The following is a 21,303-nucleotide window of genomic DNA, read 5'->3' on the forward strand; positions in this document are numbered from 1 at the left end:
ACAAGGCAATAAGAGATATTAAAATAGAATTATAAAATTGGAAAAAATAAAATGTGAGAAATATAAAATTGAAAGCAATTGACCTGGAAAACACATTAAAGAGATAAATTAATAATTATTAGACTATCTGAAAATCATGACCAAAAAAACAAACAAACCAACATCATAGATACCGTATTTCAAGAAATAGGTGAAAACTGCCCAGAACTCAAAACCAGTTGAAAAAGTGAAAATGGAAAGAATCCACTCATCATCTCCTGAAAGAAACCCCAAAGTGAAAACCTCCAGGATTTTCATAGAGAAACCAGGACTTCTGGGTCAAAGGGAGGAAAAAAACTGTAAGTGGCCCAGAAGAAAGTTCCAGTACCAAGGAGCTGAAGTAAGATCTGGCAGCTGCCACCTTAAAGGTGAGGTGATCTTGGTTAACATTGGAGAGTAGTCTGGCAGAAATGGGCATTTACTAGCATCTTGTACCATCTACCAAGATAAACTCAAAGTGGATGTGTGATTTAGATAAATGGTGATAATTACAAGCAAATAAGTGTAGCCTGCCAGAAACTACCTGTCAGATCTATGGGTAGAGAAAAAGCCCATGGCCAAGTAAGAGATCAAGGCTGACAGGAGATAAAATGGGTAATTTTGATTACATGAAAATAAACAGGGTTTATATAAACCAAAACAATGCAGTCAAAATAGAAGAAAATTAGGAAACTAAGAAAAAAAATTATGTTAGTAAACTTTCTCAGATGAAAATCTCATTTCTCAAATATAGAGAACTGAGCCCAAACCCACAGTTTAGTAAATGCTGATCTAAAGCAATAAAGCAATGACATTAAAAGGAAACATGACTTCCATATGGACACAGTAATCTAAAAGACAGGGCAGAAAGAAACAATTTAGAGGTTATAGTTCTCCCAGACAAATATAGCAAGTCAAAAAATTCTGAACACCACAATACAAGAAATAATACAAGAAAATTTTCTGGCACTTATGTCAGTTGTAAAGGGTCCTTTCAATGGAAGAAAATGTAAAGGGTTCTTTCGGTGAAAGAATCCACAGACTACAGGGGAAAAAATGCTGCAAACATGAAGATGCATAGTAGTTAGACTTATTAGATCCAATGACAAACAACAAATTCTTCAAGAAACCAGGAGAAAAACCCTCAAAGATAAAGGAAAAGAAATCCAAATAACACAAGACTATTCTGCATCTACTTGAAACCACATTTATTGATATTTTTTATATTAAAGCCCAATTAACAAATGGAACCCAGATTTTTGGACTTGCTGATTCTGAGGCATCCTCACACTGAAAATTTAACCATTGGCTATCTAAAGTGGGTTTGCTATGAGTCTAGCACATCCCTGAGGAAGGGACTTTTTTTTTTCCACCTTGTATTTGGATTCACGCTGCTTAGCTCAGTATCTAGCACAAAGACCTGAATCAATGCTTTACCTATAGCACCCTCCTCATGGCTGGTTAGGTTCAAATGATGTAATATTTGTAAAAAACATTTATCATAGCACCTGGCATACAGAAGGCATTTCCTTCCTTCTTTCCTATGTATCTAGTGATCACTTCTCCATCCATCTACTTCTCTCTCTTTTCTGCTTTGTACAAACACATACACACAAGCTATTGAAATAGTCTTCTAACTGGTCTCCTTGCCTCACCTGTCTTCACACTCCAGTCTATCCTTTATTCACCTGCCAAAATGATTTTCCTTAAGAGCATATCTAACCATATTAGTTTTCAATTAAATGAACTTCAGTCACTCCTTATAATTTCCAGGATCAAATGTAAAGTCATTTTTATGGATATTTAAAGCTCTTAACCCCACAGACCCTTCCTACCTTTTTTTCCCCCAGTGTTCGTATACCTTACTGCTCTCCATGCAATTTGTAATCTAAGTACACTGAACTATGTTGGGAGGGCAGCTAGGTGATACAGTGCGTAGAGCATATAGACCCCGGAGTGAGAAAGACCTGATTTCAAGTCTGGCCTCAGACACTTACTATCTGTGTGACTCTGGGTTAAGTCACTTAACACTTTTTGCCTCAGTTCCTCATCTGTTAAAAAAAAAAAAAACTGGAGAAGGAAATGAACCACTTCAGTACCTATGCCAAGAAAGCCCTGAATGAGGTCACAAAGTCAGACAGAACTGAAAAATGACTGAACAACAATCAATAGTGAATTAGAGCATTATTTCATGATTATAGATTTGATTTCTTCATCCAAAAACTGCCTGTCTATAACCTTTGATGATTTATCGGTTGGGTAGTGACTTATATTCTTATAGATTTGACTCCGTTCTCTATATATTTGAGAAATGATGCCTTTATCAGAGGAACTTGTCAGAAAAAAATTCAGTTATCATTACTGTGTATTTTCCTCCAGCCCATTTTTCCATTTATCCTTCTCTCCTTTGGCCTTGTCTTTCAAGTGTTTTGCTTCTGACTACCTCCTCTCCCAATGTGCCCTCCCTTTTGTCAGCCCCCACTCCTTTTACTTCCTTCTGCTCCTTCTTCCCTGTAGGGAAAAATAAATTTCTATACCCAATTGTGTGCTATTCCCTCTTTGGGCCAATTCTAATTAGAGTAGGGTTCAAGCAGTCTCCTCTGCCTCCTGCCTCTTCCCGTCCACTGTAAAAACTTTTATGTGAGATAATTTCCTCCATTCTCCCTCTTTCCCCTTCTCATACTACATCCCTATTTCTAACCCCTTAATTTTATTTTTCTTAGATATCATACCATCATAGTCAACTCATAGCCATACTGTTTGTCTGCTTATGTACCTTCTAACTGTCCTAATAATGATAGTTCTTAGGACTTATAAATTTCATCTCCCCATGCAGAAATGTTTAATTTTATTGAGTCCTTTATAGTTTCTCTTTCCTTTTTACCTTTTTAATGCTTCTTTTGAGTCTTGTATTTGGAAGTCAAACTTTCTATCCAGTCCTGGTCTTTTCATTGGGAATGCTTGAAAGCCCTCAATTTCATTAAATATCCATTTTCTCCTGGAAGAATTAGAGTTTCTTTTGCTGGGAAGGGGATTCTTGGTTGTAAACCTAGTTCCTTTGCCCTCTGAAATATCATATCTTAAACCCTTTGATCCTTTAATATAGAAGCAGCTACATTTTGTGTGATCTTGACTATGGCTTCATGATATTTTGACTATTTCTTTCTGGCTGTCTGAAATATTTCTTCCTTGACTTGGGAGCTCTGAAATTTGGCTATAACATTCCTGAAAGTTTTCCCTTTGGCATCTCTTTTAGGACGTGATTGATGGATTCTCACAATTTCTAATTTAACCTCTGGCTCTAGGATATCAGGGCAGTTTTCCTTGATAATTTCTTGAAAGATGATGACTAAGCTCTCTTTTTAAATGACTTTCAGGTAGGCCAATAATTCTTAAATTATTTCTCCTCGATCCGTTTTCTAGGTCAGTTGTCTTCCTGATTAGATATTTAACATTTTCTACTATTATTTCATTCCTTTTATTTTATTTTATTGTTTCTTGATGTCTTGTGCAGTCGTTAGCTTCCACTTGCCCAATTCTAATTTTTCAGGAACTATTTTCTTCAGTGAGCTTTTGTACCTTCTTTCCCATCTGACCAATTATACTTTTTGAGTTCTTCTCTTCAGTGAATTTTTGTACATGATCTTGCATTTAGCCAATTCTGGTTTTATAAGAAGTCCCCTTCGGTTGGATTTTTGTGCCTCCTTTAACTTTTGGTCTATTCAGGTTTGGGTTTTTTTTTTTAACTCTAGAAGTTTTATTTAATATGTATCTTTCAATTCTTTAGCTCATTGCAAAGGATTCAAATAAGATATTTTTTTTATTAAAAATTGAGTGTTATATTCTTCTCGGTAAAGTTTGTCACACATCAGAACCGTTCAAGGCCACTAATTTTGCTTTCATCTTACATTATTTTCTACCTACAGACTATATGTTATTGATATTTAAAATTCATTTAGTTTTAAGTCCCTCCTTCCCCACATTTCCCCTCCCCCTCCCTGTCATAGTAATCAATCTGATATAGGTTATACATGTGTAAGCTTGTGAGACGTATTTTCATATTAGTCATTTTCTGGAAGAAAAATCAAACCTAGGGAGGAGGGGAAACAAGTATGCTTAATTCTGTAGACAGATGCCACCAGTTCTTTCTTGGGAGGCAGAGAACATTTTTCATGAATCCTTTGGGATTGTCTTAGATTGTTGTATCACTGAGAATAGCTAAGCCATTCCTTGCTGTTCAGTGTACAATATTCCTGTTATTGTGAATACTGTTTTCATTTTGCTCACTTCACTCGGCATCAGCTCATCTAAGTCCAGGTTTTTCTGAAATCATGCTGCTCCTTATTCCTTATAGCACAATACTATTCCATTAGAATCATATACCAGAACTTGTTCAGCCATTCCCCCTTGAGGGACAGCCCCTCAACTTCCAATTCTTTGCTACCACAAAAAGTTGGCATAAATATTTTTGTACAAATAACCTTCCTGGACTTAGGAAGAAAAATGCTGTCCATCCCCAGAGAAAGAACTGATGGTGTCTAAACACAGGCTGCAGCACACTTTGCAAACTGTATTTTTCTTGAGATTTTTCTTTCACAACATGACTTTTCCAGGAATGTTTTGCATGACTACACATGCATAACCTCTATCAAAAGCTTACCTTGTCAATGGGGGGAAAGGGGAAGGGAGAGAATTTGGAACACAACATTTTAAAACAAATTTTAAAAATTTTACATGTAACTGGGGGAAAATAAAATACTAAAAAGGAAAACAGCAACAAAATACCCAAATAGTACTTTCTCTCCCCCCCCCCTTTCCTCTTTTGGATACAGAACTAATAGCAGTATAGCTGGATCAAAGGGTATGTACACTTTAATAGCCCTTTGGGCATAATAAAAAATTCCAAGTGGTTGGATCAGTTCAGAATTCAACCAACAGTGCATTACTGTCCCAATTTTTCCACATCCCCTCCAACATTTATCATTTTCTTTTTCTCTAATATTAGCAAATCTGATAGGTGTGTTTGTACCTCAAACTTGTTTTAATTTGCATTTCTCTTAGAGAATTTTTTCACATAGCTATACATAGGTTTGATTACTTTGTGTGAAAACTGCCTGTTTATAACCTATTCTGTTTTTGAAGGTGTTATTTTCATCAGTATTTTTTCTGTCTCCTTTACCAAGCTGCTGACTCTTCCCCTCCCGCCACCCCCCACCCCCATGGTTTTCTATCACTCTCATTTCTTTTCCTACTTCTCTTATTTGGTTTTTATTTTTATTTATTTTATATTTTTTACATCTTCTAGAAATTATTTTTTGATCCTGAGGCCAATTTACATTTTTCTTTGTGACTTTGGATGAAACAGTTTTGACTTTGCCATTCTTCTGAGTTCATGTTTTGATCTTCTGTCACCACAGTGATTTTCTTTGGTTAGGTTCTTTTTTCATTGTTTCCTCATTTTCCCTACCTACTTCTTAACTTTTAATTTTATGTTAAAGTTGGGCTCTGTTCCTGGGGTGGAGAAGGCACTGTTCCAAGTTTCGGGTTTTTCTTGCTCCTATCTGCAGAACTAGACCTGGGAATCTGTAAGTTTCCAATTCTTCCAAGGTGGTAAGACCTACACAAAGGTTTGTTTACCACTCTAGGAATCATGTTCAGCACTAGAATAGTGACCAAAGTACCCACTCCCCTATAGGTGCAATCTGTAGTGTGCTTCTCACCTGATAGCAACCCTGGACAATGCAACGGAGTCCTGCGCCCAGCGGCAGTAAAGTGTACCCTTCTGGTCAGGTGTCCAACATGCTTACCACATGTGGGCTGAGAGCTTCTGAAGTCACTGTTGGCCTGCTGATTCAGTTGCTCCTGAGGGCCCATAGTTGACTTGCCAGGGCACAGCCTTCGCTGGAGTGTAGTCCACTCTGACCCCAGGGAGACAGATCTTTCTAAGTTGTGGGCTGGAAAACTGTTTCCCCACATCCTTTTCTTGGTGATACCACTCCAGATTTCATCTTGAGGAATTATTTAAAGTTGTTTGGAGGGAGATTTGGAGGAGATCAGGTCTTTGCCTTTACTCTGCCATCTTGGCTCCACCCCTTAGTATACCTATTCTACAGATGGGGAAAACTAAGGAATTAAAAGGTTCAATGACTTGCCTGGGGTCACACATATAGTTATAGTAAGGGCCAGAAATGGAATTTGAACTCAAACTCAGGTGATATAGCTTCAGGAGTAGTATTTTATTCACTGCACTACCTCCCAGTCAAAAGAAATCATTACAGAAATAAGTGTCCAACAGTTACCAAAATATTTTTACCAGAATTTTTTGTGTCAACCAAGAACAGGAAACAAGGGAGTGTTAACTGATTGGGAAATGGCTGGTGAAGTTGTGGCATACGCTACAGAATATGGAGGAGTGCTGAAAAACGGCAGCATCAGAGTAAAAGTCAGTACATTGACAGGCCACACACAGTATGAAACTTGGGATATCTAGTTAGGGCTGCTCAAGCAAGAGGCCTTCTCTTTTGTTAGTTAGATCCATAAGTTCTATCTCTAGTATAATGTCTCCAATGTGTAGTCAAGGATGACCTTCATGTCAAGGCTTTCCCACAATTGCTGCTTTTAGAAGCCTTCTTTCCAGTATGAACGTGCTGGATCTCCATCTTCCCACAAAAGACGCCCCAGCTGAGCACATTCATATTGTTTACTCCACTATGAATGTTCAGATGTAAAGGAAGACATGCTCTCTCAAGGAAGATCTCCCCACATTGAGTCCATATAGAGCTTGTGCCCAGAATGATTTTCTGATGTCTAGCTAGCCCTTCCTCCATTTGAATGTCTTTCCTCATTCATCATACTGATGAAATTTATATCTAGAATGAATTTTCCCATGGGAAATCAGGAATGACTATTGTTAGAAGGTCTTACCACACTGATTACATTCATAAGGTTTCTCTCCAGTGTGGATCCTAAGATTTATGGCAAGACTGGAGCTGCATCTGAAAGCCTTCCCACATTGATCACATTTATTAGATTTACCTCCTGTGTGTTCTCTGATGTACAGCAAGACTGACACTCTGTCTGAAACTTTTTCCACATCGAAAACATTCATAAGGTTTTTCTCCAGTGTGGATTCTCTGATGTAGTGTAAAACTGGAGTGGTGTGTGAAAGTCTTTCCACATTGGTTACATGTATACGGTTTCTCTCCAGTGTGAAGTCTCTTATGTTGAGCAAGATTGGAGTTCTGTGTGAAAGCCTTTCCACATTCATTACACTCATAAGGTTTCTCTCCAGTGTGGATTCTCTGATGATTAGCCAGACTAGAGCTGTGTCTGAAAGTCTTTCCACACTGACTACATTTATAAGGTTTCTCTCCAGTGTGGATTCTCTGATGTTCAGCAAGATTGGACCTCTGTCTGAAAGTCTTTCCACAATGATTACATTCATAACATTTCTCTTTAGTGTGGCTTCTCTGATGTACAATAAAGGATGACTTTTCATCAAAAACTTTACCACATTCATGACACTCATGGGGTTTCTCTTTAGTATGAATTCTCTGATGGGAGATGAGGGAGGACTGCTTCTTGAAGGTCTTTCCACACTGCATACAGTGATATGGCTTTTCGCTGGTATGAAATTTCTGATGCTGAACAGAGGATGACTGACCCTTGAGGGCTTTCCCACATTCGTTACAATCACAATGTTTCTTTCCATTATGAATCTTCTGGTGTTCAATGAGTTGTGAATTACTGCTGAAGGTCTTCTCACCTTCATTCCCTGTATAAAGCATTTCTCCAGTATGGCTTTTCTGAGGTCTAATTAGGTTGGAATTCAAGCTGAAAGCCCTCTCCCATTGATCAGTTTGCACTTCGGGAGGCTTCTCAACCATCCCCACCTGCTCAGTAGAGCATTCCTTACATTTACTATCCTGACAGCAGCCATTTCCAGAGGTCATTTTCTTACAGTGAATGAGGACTGGATACTGTGTGAAACTCCTTGCATCTTTATCAAATCCACAGTGACTCTTTTGTTTTTTATCAATATTGATATTGGAATCACAGATTTCTCTCAAACTGAGGTCATAGTAATGACCATTCACGAATCTTTGCTGTTGTGAGTCTTCAGAAGAAATGTTCAGCTTGGCAGTCATCTTCCTCTCTTCAAGCCTAGTCTCTCCATCTAAAGCAAACAAAGACACACATATATAACAGCCACACATATACACAAATATATCCTCTTCTCTCCATTGACAGAAAGGAAACTGATTTGGAATCTTTCCTTCCTAGGGAAAGAGAAGAGTCTTCAAACTTACATGGGCAGAATCAATCATTTGAAAGTGCCTTTTGCTCACATCCTCAAAATGACTTAATTTCCACAGAGGTTTACAAATAATCACACCAGATCCTCACAACAAAGCCGATACACAGACAGGCCCAACATGCTCATCATGTTCACAACTCAGACCACAAGCTCAGAGTGGGTGAGTGACCTGACCAACATCTCTACAAAAGATACATTAACTCAGTGATGGGGCAAGCACTGTACATGGTACTAGATGGCCTTTCTCCTCTGCACTTTTTTTGGTAAAGTAAAACTATTTTATTATTGCATGTTCCCTTGTTTGTATTTGGAGATATGTGTATGGACTGTTGTGTAAGCAGTAGGCTAAACAAATACTCAGTGGAAGGAGGACACTTGGCATGTTGGTAACATTATTTTAGGGGTATTGCTGCAGAAATATGAGTTAATAAACAGTATGAGAAATGTTCTATAAAGAACTAATTTATTTAAGTTTGGACATTTTTGAAATACAAATTTGGTTGGATGCTTTAAATGTATAGTTCCTGTCACATTCTGTAGATTCACGGTGCTTGTTATTACTTATTAATAATAAATTATTAATAGTGATTACTATTTTGCATTCAGCTGTTTGAAAAATAGTTTCTTTGGGAAAGCATCACTTCAAGTTCCCTGATTGTAGGGAGTGGACCCATATCTCACCTTGGAATAGAAGGAGCCCGTTACCAAGTAGCAGGAGTAGACAAGGGTCCCTGATGCAATCAGTTCCAGCCCAGTCTCCTGGTGAGCATTTCCTTCTTAATGACTGTATAACCCTCTACCTCATTGCCCCTCAGTAACTTGTCAACATCGCCGGGGGATTCCCTGAGGTTAAGATTCTGCTTCTCTGCACTGACTATAGGAGCCATACTTTTGGTGTAAGAAAGCCTTAAAATAGAGAAGTCTTAGATCTCTGCCTCAGGCTCAGAGGAGGCACACAGCCCCTAGGAGCCATAAACACAGAAGCCATAGGTGGCTCCTGCTGCACAAGACACTGTGAGGAGCAGGAAAACTTAGTGGGAAGTGGGGGTGGGGGGCATGTATCTGAGATCCTTGTTCTCTCTCACAAGTGGCCTGTTAGCTGCTGGTCTTCACAGCAACACCCACAACCACTAAGGCCCCCAGACCTCTGGAGACCTCCCAGAGTGAAGAAGCCTACACTCCCAGGAGGCATTTGACTCCTCAGCCCAGCCTCACCCCCCTCCACACCCCTAGGCAGGAACTCCTCATACTTTCAATCCCATTTTCAAATGCCAATTTATCTTTCAATGCCCCTGCTCCCCAATTCAAAAAAGAAAAACCTTGTAATAATCACAATTAAAAAATCCATGTATTTCCCATGTGCAAATATACTGTGTCTTATACCGTAGTCTGCTTATCCTTCTGTCAGGGAGTAGGCAGCATGCCTCACTATCGGTCCTTTTGCAGCCCTAGCCTTTTAGTGGCTGACAAACCCTTTGGGGCTTCACAGTAATGGTCTCAGGGGTTTGCACTAAAAATTCTTTATGGATCCTTAGCAGAAAATAATTGCCCCATTTTGTTGTGAAAATATTTAAATAAGAATAAAAGCAAGGTATATACATGCCTTCCTCTGGAACAACACACATGTGTATGTTCTGAGCACAATAGCTTTCTTTCTCCAGTGATTCCAAACCCTCATCATCAGGCATGCACTGCTTTTCAAGTTCAGGTAATGATTACACCCAAACATGACCACTTCTAAGTGCAACACGTTCCTTCAGTTTTTCATCATGACACTCAAATTGTTTCCCAACAGCCAGAAAATTTTGACATTCAAGTCAATTGCCAGGGGATGGTCCCAGGCATGCACTTGTGGTCACTTGCTTCCTGCCACTCCACCAGAATAGTCCGCTCGTGCCCAGGTGACCTTGGAAGCACAGCTCATCAGCAGCATAGTTACCACATCAAGATACAAATACTTTCACAGATGGCAGGCTCTTTGGGAATCACGAGCACGTGATTTCAAGTATCTTGAAAGCATCCAGGACCATGACAACCATTCCATGGAAACAGTCCTTATATTGACCCTCATTACAGCCTTAATGTTATTTTATGACTTGAACTTGTCCTCCACTTATGTCAATGCTGTCTGTTCAGTCTGGTAGATTTCCAGTGGAATTGGTTGACAACAGAGGTCAATCATTCAGAAGAGTTTTTGTGAGAGTACAGCCAGGGGTGGCAGTGGTAGAAATAAAAAAGTTACATCTGAAGAAATTTTTTCCTTATTTGAAAAACCCAAAGAAGTCTGTGCAATTGGCCTTCAAGCACAGTCATCATTTAATACACTACTTGTCATTAGTCAATAGAAAAAGCAATTTTCTGCGTGGCACCTAGCAATTCAAATGATTGATTTTGATGAGTTAAAAACAAAAGATTCCCAATTCTCAGGAAGATAACTGGTAAAATTCTCGCATTTCCCCCTTCTTCTATGAGAGAACATTTTTATTGCAGTCTAGTTATCAGTCAAAATACAGCTGGTGGCACAATGGGTATGTCAAGAAAACCCAGCTCCAGAGCCAATTGCTTACGCTTCATGAACACGACCCTGGGCGACTCCCAGTGTGTCTGTTTGTCTGTTTCTTTATCTGTGAAGTGAGGGTAGCACCTATTGCCTAGGATTCTCACAGGGATCGAATAAGACAATATTTGTAAAGTTCTGGGCATACACAAGGCACTACATAATTGTTAGTATTATTATCATCATCATTATTTTGACAGTTTTCTCCTCAATTCCGTTCTCTTTCTTGAACTGCCAATTCTCCTCTCTCCTTTTGTTTCCTTATGCCCCTGTTGAACTTAATTAATACTATACCAAAACACCCTCCTTTGCCTCATCATCTAAAACTGAGGTTCATGATTTCTTGCTTCTTCTCAAACCATCTCCCTATTTTGATAGTAGATTGTGAACTCCTTGGAAACAGAGGCTCTTGCCTTCCTGTGTATTCCCAGAGTATAGCATAGTGCCTAGAACAGAGGGCACTGAATGAATGTTTATTCATTGACTGTCTGGGCCCAGATCCATACAAGACCCTACCCACTACCTTAATCCTGCAATCAAGTCTCTCTCCATTGGTCAAATATAGCTTCTGGTCTCAGTTATGCTTTCCATCTCCTTCTTTCACCTTATAACCTAAAGGAGTCTGGTTATAATGCAAATAGAACCTGACCAGACCCAACACTGGACACCTGGGAGTCTCTACCTCCCTTCTCCCTAAACTGAGGGTGTTAGTGACCTACATAAATCTGGCCAGTGATTCCCCAAGAATGGAGAAAAAACTGGACCATACAGATCATGAAAGGAGCTTGGGTTGATGACTTATGCAAACCTCAGCCTTGGATTACATCCAGGTAAGACCCTGGTCATTGGTGCTACTCATGGGCTGCTGAATGAAAAGAGAGAAAACCATGAAACCAGGTTGCCTGGGTCTACTACAGATTTAGGTAACACCTCACAGCTGGGCCCTGACTGGGGCAAGGCAATCCTTGACATCTCCCTAATGACCCCTGTTCCCACTCACCTTGGCAGCTTTTCCAGATCTTTTCATTCCTCCCCAACCCTCCCATATGGCTTGCTCCCACCAACCCTCTCAGCTGAAAACTTGGCTCTGTATTTCACTGAAACAATTGGACATTTACCAAGGACTCTCCTACCCCCCCCCCCCATCTCACATAAATCAAATGCCTTTTCCTCCTTATCTCTTTCTTTGGTGAAGAGGGGACCCTCCAGATTGACAAGGCAAACACGCCCCAGTGATCTCATTCCATCTCACCTCCTCTTCCAGTGTATTTTTCACTCTACCATCTCCTTGTTCTCACTAATTTTCAATCTCCATTTCTACTAGCTCTTTCCCTATTGCCACAAATGAAATGATTTCTCCCCAGTCCTCCAAGCATTGATGCATCTCAATCCAGTCATCCCCAGTAGATGCCATCCTATGTCTCTCTTCCCTTTCATGGCAAAACACCTAGAGTTTGCCATGTACACTTGGGGTCTCCAGCTCCTTTACTCTGACTTCCTAACAAAACTCCCTTCCCTCCCAACACGGCCACCTTACACCTTCAAGCCCCAGTTACCTGCAGTATTGCTAAAGCCTGCTGATTGGTCTCACTGTCTCCAGTCTCTCCCTGGACCAGTCAATGCTCTACCCAGCTGTCAAATTCACCTTCCTAAAGCTCACAGCTGACCCCGTCACTGACTCCTCAATGAATCACAATGGCTCCCCAGCACCAGGTAGCACAGAAAGTCCTCTACTGGCCTGTTAGGGGCCTTCCTCACCTGCCCCTCCCCTCCCTTTCCAGTCTTCTTTCATCTCACACCCACTTCACACATGCTATAATCCAGCAGCAAAGGCCTCCTTCCTATGCCTTGAACAGGACAAACTGTCTCCAGTCTCCGTGGGCTTTCCCTGGCTCCCCTCATGCCTGGAATGCTCTTCTGGCTGCTTTGAAGCCCCAGCTCAAGCCCACCCCCCACAACGAGGCTCTGCCAACCCTCCTTAATCTAAGTGCCTTCCCTCCCTTGACTAGCTCCAATTAACATGTATATAGCATGTTGTACATGGCTCTGTCCATGTCTTCCCCACTAGTCTGTGAGCTCCTTGGGAGCAGGGCATGTCCCTTGCCTTCCTTTGAATCCCAACACTTAACATGAGACCTCCCATATAGCAGGCACTTAACAAGTGCTTGTTGACTTGAAGAGGGTCTAGGAAAGAGCCTGTGTCAGACAGCCCAGGCCCCTTCTGGATTCCTTCAGGAGAGCTCCATGACCCAAAGTTCAAACGGTAGATATTATAGGATCATAGTTTTATTGCTGGAAGGGAAGAGAAAGGCCATAGTGTCCAACCCCTTCATTTCACAGATGGGGAAACTGAGGTTCAGTGACTTGCCCAGGATTCCACTCAAAAAATATTTGTAAAGTTGGGTCTTCTTGACCCCAAATCTAGCACTCTCTTCACTGTGCCATGTAGCTACTGCTTGTGATAACAGCCCTCATACACCCACTTTCCCTTCATTCACCTGTATAGGAGGTTCTGGGGTCTTCTGGCTCCAGGGTCCACGGTGCTTCCCTTGGTCCAAAGTGGGAGATCAAACCTTCTCTGGGAGCTGGAAGTCCTGGGGGTGGGAATAAGGAAAGGATGAGAATGGAGAGACACAGGTAACTTAGCTCTCATTAGGGAAAGGGGCCATGAAAGGGGCCTCACAAGAGGGTTCCCAGGACTCCTCAAGGATTGTTAACATGGTATTTCTAGTTGGGAACTTTACAGAAGGATAGGAAGATCATTTGAAATCCAATTTGGAATCAGAAAATTCTGTTTTCTCCAATTCCTTCATAGAGCAATGGGCAAACTCCATAGATTCCATTATATAGAAATTAAGAGGCAGTTGGCAATATAGTGGAGAGAGTCTTGGGCCTCGATTCAAGAAACTCTGAGTTCAAATCTGGCATGAGATACTTATTAGCTAAGTGCCTCAGGCAAGTCATTTAACTTCTGTTTGCCTCAGTTTCCTCAACTGTAAAATGGGGACATTTATCATCTAACTCATCGGCTTATTGTGAGGTTCTAATTAGATAACATTTTTTACACTGTGCCTGGTACATAGAAGGTATATATAAAGCTAATTCCCTTCTGATTCTTTCCTACAATTTGCACTGGAATCCTGGGGATTTAGGAAGACCAGGGTTCTGAGAGTAAGGCTATGAGTAGTGAGCTATAAATCTATGCTTGTTAACAAGAACATGCCAAAGACCAGACCCAATCCAAAGAAAAAGGGGCTACTCTGGGACGTAGGGGCTTCCCTTCACTGCCCGTCTTTGTGAAAAAGCTGTCTGAGCAGGTTTCAGATAAAATTCCTGTTGAAGTAGAAATTCATTAGATAAAGCCTCTGTGCTGCCTTCGAAGTCTGAGCTTCTTCAACACTGATTTTGATCTTTGACCTGAAGCTCCCTAGAACCAGCAAGAAAGAACTTCAAGAGCGATAAAGGGGACCCCAGATCCCTGTTACACACAGCAAAGCCCTTTTACAGGAAAACCAGGCAGCAGGAAGGTTCTGTCTCTTGGACACAAAAAATTCACCTTTGCTAGAAACCATGCGCACCAGGGAAGGAATGAAGGCAGTCCTTTTGATGGTAGATTCATAGCTCCAGAAGTGGTCCTTACCTAGAAATAGCAGGTTCCTGGTATTCTCTATGGTGACCTCCTTGTACAGCTCTTTCTGAGAATGGTCCAAGAGTCCCCATTCCTCCTGGGTGAAGTTCACAGCCACATCCTGGAACGTCACCAACTCCTAACCATCAAAAGTCACAGGGTTTAGAGGTAAAATTGACTCCAGAATTCATCTAGGCTAATGCTCATCAATTTACATAAGGAAAGTAAAGCCCAGGGGCGGCTAGGTGGTAAAGTGAATGGAGCACCCGCCCTGGAGTCCGGAGTTCAAATCCGGCCTCAGACACTTAACACAAAAATTAGCTGTGTGACCTTGGGCAAGTCACTTAACCCTAATTGCCTTCCAGAAAGGGAAAGTAATAGTCATGAGTCTCCTTTGTGGCGAGCTATGATCATACAGTGGTTAGTGCTCCGCGTTGGAGCTGCAGCATCCACATCACGGCAAGAGCAATAGTCATGAAAAGCTCACGACAATATTGAAAAAAGGTTTTAATATTTGCAGTTGGAATAAAATAGTAGGTGCTACATAAATGCTTACTCCCTTCTCTTCCCTTCCTTCCACACCCTGCCTTGGGTCTCTCGCCACCCCAGTCCACCCTCCACACTCCTGCCATTTTCCTTAAGCACAGTGATCAGTGGATCCCTCTTGTTCTAGGATCAAATACCAACCCTCTCCTTGGTAAAGCCCCACCCAAGCTGGCCCCAATATCTCCTTCCAGTTTCATCAGCCTCCTGTCCTTTGACATCCAGTCACATGGGCCTTCTCTTGGGTTCTCACCCACAGCATTCTACCTCCCAGCTCTATGTACTGCCCATCCCCCTTACCTGGAGGTCCTTCCCTGCTTCCCTCCACCTGGAATCCCTTTCTCCCCTCTCAAGCACCATCTTCTGCATGGTCATCCCTGCTGTCTCCAGCTGTTGGTATCCTCCCTACTAAACCCCTGGGCATGTAGCCCCTTTTACTTATTTGAATTCACTTTTCTGTTGATGTTATCTCCTCCATTAGAAATTAGGCTCATTTGAGTAGGGAGCATTTCATTCAAATAAGTAAGAAGGCAGATGAAATCCTGCTGTATGCTAATAGTAGTAATCCAAAGTATGTTTATGGTGCCCTCAAGGCAATTTATGGGCCAACAACCTATGAAGCATGGCAACTACTCAGTGCTGATGGAGGCACATTGATCAGTGATAAAGACACGATCCTGGGAAGATGGGCTGAACACTCCCATAGTGTTCTCAACAGAACAATGGTTCATCAACCAATGCTGAAGCCATTGACTGATTGAAGTCAATCTGTCTTGAGACCAATTTCTAACTAAAGAAATCTTGACTGCTATTAGGCTTCTTTCATGTGGCAAAGTACCTGGTGCTGATTCTATTCCAACTGAGATTTACAAGGTGGGGTGTTCACTGTTCACATGAAAGTTGACTGACATGTTCCAGGTTATAGGGCAAGAGGAGGCTATCTCCCAGGGGTTCAAGGACACCTTCCTTATCTATCTCTATAAAGGTAAAGGAGAAAGATTATCCTGTGACAATCATGGGGGTCGGGAGGGTAGATCTCTCAGTCCTTGCTGGCAAGATTCTTGTCAGAGTCCTCTTTAATAGGCTGATCCTCCACCTGGAAGATGGTCATGTACCTATAAGCCAGTGTGGCTTCAGAAAGGACCAAGGATTAAATAGTGGATATGGTGTTTGTCGCCCACTAAGTCTCGAAGAAATGCCAGGAGCAGAACAGAGGTCTATACACAATGTTTGTAGAACTGACCAAGGCCTTTGATACTGTCAGTCATGAGGGTTTATGGGAAATTATGTCAAAATTTTGTTGCCTGAAGAAATTCATCAGTATTCATGACAGCATGCTCACCCAGGGTCTAGATAATGGATGATCTTGTGCTTTCCCAGATACCAATGGAATGAAACGAGGTCATGTGCTTGCTCCCAAGTTTTTCAGCATGTTTACAGCAAAGTTATCAGATACCTTCAATGAGGAAGAACATGGCATCAAGGTCAGCTTCTGCACTAATGGTCAATTATTTAACTTGAAAGAGCTACAAGCCAAGATTAAAGTGGAGGGAGAGTTGGTACTTGATTTCTTGTTCACAGATTATTGTTCACAGTGCAACCTCTGAAGCTGAGATATAACAAAGTACGGATCTGCTGCTTGAGCTAATGTTGGCCCAACAATTAACACCAAGAAAGCAGAGGTTCTCTACCAGCCAGCTTCACACCATTCATATGTGGAAGCATAAGTTACAGATAATGGGGAAGTTTTGAATACTGTGAATAGGTTCACTTGCCTGGATCGTGTACTTTCCAGGGGTGTGCCCATTGATAATGACGTTGACTCATGCATTGCCAGGGTTAGCTCAGTTTGGGAGGTTCCAAAGGAAATATGGGAGAGATGGGGTATTAGACTGACTACCAAACTGAAGGTCTACAGAGCCATTGTGATGACTTCATTGTTGTATGCCTGTGAAACCTGGACAGTCTCTCAGTGCAATGCCAGGAAATGAAATCAGTTCCATTTGAATTCTTAGGAAGATTCTGAAGATCACCTGGCAGGATAAGGGACTGGACACTGAGGTCCTTACTCAAACTAAACTGCCAGGCATTCAAACTCTGCTTCAGAGAGTGCAACTCTGATGGGCTGGCCACATTGTTTGAATGTAAAAGTACGCTTGTCAAAAAGACCATTTTATGGAGAACTCACACAGGAGAACTCCACTCTCATGGAGGTCAGAAGAAGCAATATAAGGACACTCCCAAGGTGTCTCTTATGAACTTTGGAATTGATGGGGTGACATGTGTAATGGAAATGCAAACTTAAAGATCTTCCCTGCCCCTAGGCTAGAGTGCACCTGGAGCCTGGGGTGGGAGGCTTGTTTTTCATTAGATACTTCTTGATTGGCCAGTGAGTCAATAAGGTTGTTACATTCTCTGAGCCAGGAGAAGGCTATATAAGCCCTGAAGTGTGGCTTTGTTTTTGGGACTCACTTTGAGAAGTGTTCTGTGATTTGATCTGAATTCTGGGAAGCCGTTGTTGAGAGTCCCCCGGCTTTGAAAAACCCAGAATGTGGAAACCCAGATGTTGACTGGGTATGGATGTAATGGTTGCACAGTTTGGAAATCTGTCTACTTGATGTTTCTGTCTTGATAATTATGCCTGTATACTTTGAGGTTCAGGGTGCTGACCTTTTCTCCTGAACAAGGTAAACGATATATGTCTGACTGATTAAAGTAAGCTTGTTAACCCATTTTGAGTTGCTTTCCTTTAACAAAGCAGATCCAAGAACCTGTGTGAGCAGGCACCCTGGGGACACTGGGGTGCTTGCTGCTACAACATGGGAGACACTGGCATAGGACTGCTCAACATGGCGTGCCCACATCAGGGAAGGTGCCGTGCTCTATAAGCAAAGAGAATTGAAAAGCTCAAAGGAAATGCAGGATGGGAAAATTTGGAGAATCCACCCCAAATGTTCACACAGAGTCTTTGTGCCCAACCTAGGGTAGAGCATTCCAAGCTTGTGTTGGTCACAGATGGACACACCATGCCTTGACTCTAACATAACAATGATGTTTGGTCCTCTTCCAGAATAAAGGTCAGAAACCACTACCACCAGAATGGCCTCCTCTCTTATCTAGTCAGACAAAGAGTTCCCTTGGATTTAGTGCCACTAGCCATGCTAACAAGGACCATTGCTCACCTATCTCCTCTAACCAATGAGACTCATTCTCCTTAACAAGCACACCTTCTGGTCTGCAGAGCCAGCTACAATAGAATGAGGACTCACTGATTTTCCTTCTTCTTATGCAGTGTATAAACACCACTAGCTGAATTGTTAATGATACAACTTGCCTTCAAGATCTGGTGAACTGCACTCTACGGTGTAAGAAAACTATTTCTCTGATTCCTGCTGGCTCATTGGCATTCATTAGTGAAGGGAGGAAAAACTTCATGCAACAGGAGCCAGATCTGCTGTCTAGGAAGGAAACAGTCACTGTACTTCCAAAGAAAGGGGACATCTAGGCTGGCCCAGAGGCAGGAGAGAGTAGTGATGAGGAATCTTTACTGAACAAACATTGGCTGGAGTATGCACTCTGTCTGTCTCTCTCTCAAAGAGAGTAGTCAATAATGTCCTTACTAGTCTTCAAGATATCAAAAAGGAGACATTTCACTCTGAAACTGTCACTTCAAGGAAAGAACTGATTGCTGGCATGGAAATGATGGATCCCTTGGGGGCAAGTGCCAAAGCCCTCCTGGAAAAAGGGACAGAGGAGGAGAAATCTGGGAATGGACTGACCTGAACCGGATTGGGAGGAGGCAGGTTATTGGGACTCACTCCAAGAAAAGATAGAGATGATCCCTTCGGATCTTTATGGGATGTCAGCCCAAGAGTAATGAAGGACATTCCAATAGCTAGTCATCAAGACACAAAGGGAAAGAATCTCAATAAGAAGAAAAATAACTGTCATCCCAAGAAACCAACATCAATGGAGAGAGAACTCACTGGCTAATGTAAGTCTGAAAAGAAAATGCACAGAAAATGGAGCCAAAAACAGGAGTCGGAGGATCCAATGACAAGTAAATCCAAGGCTAGAAATGCTCAAGCTCTTCATGGTCTGAGTCTGAGGCCAACAAAAAAGGGCCAACTTGGGGTTTTTAATTGTGTCAGGACATGTGGAATCCAGAGAATTCCTCAAGCCTCCATCTCATGTGTGAATGTAACTGCAAGGCACGTGCCCCTTCCCTTCGACAAATTACTCCTTTTGAAAATTTATAAAGCAAACGTGAGTTAGCACAGTCATAGCTGCCCCCACTGGTTCTACCCTCTGGGCATAAGTTTCATATGGCTAAGCTTAAGGGGCCCCGAGGCACTGTGAGAGCTCCCTCTGCTGCCCCAGATAAGGCTCCAACCCTTCTCCCTCCACATAACTGTGCCCTTCTGAACAGTGTGGTCAGCCAGCCTTGGCCAGAACAGACCAGTCAGCTTTGTCATTAAGGTGATTTGCCAGTGGGATATGGGAGCCCACCTGACTGCCCAAGATGAGTCACAACCCAGTAGCTCCATGGGGCTGTGCCCTGGTAAGCGTGGACAGCTCCTGGCGGACAGCTCCCATCAGTCTTGCCCAACAGCATCTCTAGGCATTTACACTTGCCTTAACGATGAACGGCGTTATGCCTGACAGGACCTGAGTAATTCAGGGCGCTGACACTTCATGCCAGCTTTGACAGAGAACAGAGCCCACGGCACCTTGTTCAAGTATTGGAAGGAGAGATCCTACCATGGAAGCAACATGTACTGTTTCGGAGAACAAGCCCAGGAGTGACGTGTGAAAGGTACAAAGAGGCCGATCAGAGCTTAACTTCTGAGGAAAAAAATGAAACTGAACTGGCCTCAACAGTGAGAGCTGTCCCAGGTGGAAGGAGCCCCTTCACCAGGGACAGGCAGCTCCCCCATCCTCACATGGAAGCTGCACGACCACTTCCTGGACCTGGTGGGGACACACTTGGGGCCTGGGTAGGACAAGGTGTCACCGAGGTCCCTTCCAACTCTCCAGCTGGGAGCCACAGACAGCCTCAAGAGGACAAGAGGAAGACCCTGCCTGCCTGGGAGCATGGATCACTTACCATGGGCCAAGCTTGGCAAAAGGGAAAAGGTGCCAGTGGGGAAGGCAACAGGTCTTTAAGAACAGCTAGCATTTCTATGGCCCTTGGGAGGTTTCCAGAGCAGGTGACAGAGACCCCTGCCCCTGCCCAGGGGCAGGCCTCCCCAGCTCACCCCTGCACTAGACTAGCAGCTGCAGGGGGTCTGCCCACCTCATGTCCCTGCCCTCTCCTATCCCATCCTCCATCAGCCACTAAAGGGCAAGTCTGATCCCGTCACCCCCCACTAGTGGGGCCCCACTGCCTCCCATCAAATACGAAAGGCTGGGTTTGGCATTCACAGCCTGTCCTAGCTTCCAATCTCCCACACCTTACCCCCCAAAACCTCCTCTTCAATCCAGTGGCACCAGCCTCCTGGGGGCTACAAGAACAAGACCCTCCATCTCCTGCCTCCCAGCATGTTCTCTGGCCGTTCCCCATGCTTGGCTCTCCCTCTCCTGCTCAGATTACTGACCTCTAAGTAAGTACTGGGCTTCCTCTAAGTCCCAATGAAAATCCCACCTCCTACAGGAAGCCTTCCTTACCCCCTGTCAAGGCTGCTGCCATCCCACTGCTAATTATTCCCTAGCATACAGTCCATGGCTGGCTTTGTATATATTTGCTTGCATGTTGTCTCTTCCATTAGACTGTAAGCTCCTTGAGGGCAGGAATTCTTTTTTGTATAAGCATGGCTTAACACAAAGTAGGCCCTTAGTGTCTTTGATTCATGATTCAGGCTCAGAAGTGCATGAGAGGACACAGAAGGAAAGGACGCTGAGGCAGGCAGAGGCTGAGGCAGGCTCAGGCTGAGGCAGGAGCAGGCTGAGGCAGGCGCAGGCTGAGGCAGGCACAGGTCCGAGCATCTATTTCCTTTTCTCAAAAAGTTGCCTCAGTTCACTTTTAGGTTCTTTTTAGCTATGCCTCAGTTTACTTAAAATGGGCACAATAATCACCTCCTCCTCTCAGACAGTTATGGTAACGTGCTCAGTGCAGAGTCCGAACCTTCTAAATGTTGTTATGACTGCTAGCCTTTCCTGCATGCCTGTGCTCCACTCCAAACTGCTATCTGCTCTCTCCAGGATACACACACACACACACACACACATACACACACACAC

At 42.7% G+C, this 21,303-nt stretch overlaps 1 long non-coding RNA gene and 1 pseudogene across 1 annotated transcript in view; both read right to left on the bottom strand.

Moving 5' to 3' along the window:
• Positions 1 to 1,208: 1,208 nt before the first annotated feature.
• The window catches only part of LOC138171024 (zinc finger protein 850-like), a 113,494-nt pseudogene continuing 93,399 nt past the window's right edge, over positions 1,209 to 21,303 (bottom strand).
• LOC138171026 (uncharacterized) overlaps positions 14,532 to 21,303 on the bottom strand; it is an 8,781-nt gene continuing 2,009 nt past the window's right edge. The window contains exons 3-4 of the long non-coding RNA XR_011170791.1: positions 16,406 to 16,519; positions 14,532 to 14,659 (exon numbers count right to left, since the gene is read on the bottom strand). This is a non-coding gene — a long non-coding RNA (uncharacterized lncRNA). The remainder of the gene's footprint in view (positions 14,660 to 16,405; positions 16,520 to 21,303) is intronic.

This window comes from Petaurus breviceps, unplaced genomic scaffold, assembly GCF_028583685.1.
Source record: "Petaurus breviceps papuanus isolate PSGF00001 unplaced genomic scaffold, PetGlider_PUasm1.0 404, whole genome shotgun sequence".
NCBI lineage: Eukaryota > Metazoa > Chordata > Mammalia > Diprotodontia > Petauridae > Petaurus > Petaurus breviceps.